This window comes from Etheostoma spectabile, chromosome 7 (assembly GCF_008692095.1).
Source record: "Etheostoma spectabile isolate EspeVRDwgs_2016 chromosome 7, UIUC_Espe_1.0, whole genome shotgun sequence".
Classification (NCBI taxonomy): domain Eukaryota; kingdom Metazoa; phylum Chordata; class Actinopteri; order Perciformes; family Percidae; genus Etheostoma; species Etheostoma spectabile.
The window spans coordinates 10,404,012-10,404,666 of NC_045739.1; positions in this window are offsets into that span (position 1 = coordinate 10,404,012).

Consider the following 655-nt stretch of genomic DNA (forward strand, 5'->3'; position numbering starts at 1 on the left):
GAACATAGGGATGCTCATAAGTGTACGTGGTACCAGAGCACCCTACGCCAAAGGTCAATGATCGATTTTATAATTGTTTCATCTGATCTGAGGCCGTATATTTTGGACACTCGGATGAAGAGAGGGGCAGAGCTGTCAACTGATCACCATCTGGTGGTGGTGGGGAAGGGGGTGGGGGAAGACTCTGGACAGAACCTGGTAAGCCCAAACAGGTAGTGCGGGTAAACTGGGAACGTCTGGAGGAGGCCCCTGTCCAAAGGACTTTCAACTCGCACCTCCGGCGGAGCTTTTCGTGCATCCCTGTGGAGGCTGGGGCATGAACCTGAGTGGACAATGTTCAAGTGGCGAGCTGTGGTCTTAGGGTTTAGGTGCCTCAAGGGCGGTAACCACCAAACACCTGGTGGACACCGGTGGTCAGGAGCCGTAGACTGAAGAAGGAGTCTTTCCGGGATACGTTATCCCGGAGGACTCCGGAGGCAGTTGCAGGGTACTGACAGGCCCGAATGGCTGCAACCTCTGCCGTGAAAGGGGCAAAGCAGCGGGTGTGGGAGAAGACATGGAGAAGGACTTTCGGTCGGCACCAAGGTTCTTCTTGAAAAGCGAGGAATCATCCAAGCTGTATACAGTAAGGATGGGATGTTGTTGACCTCAACTG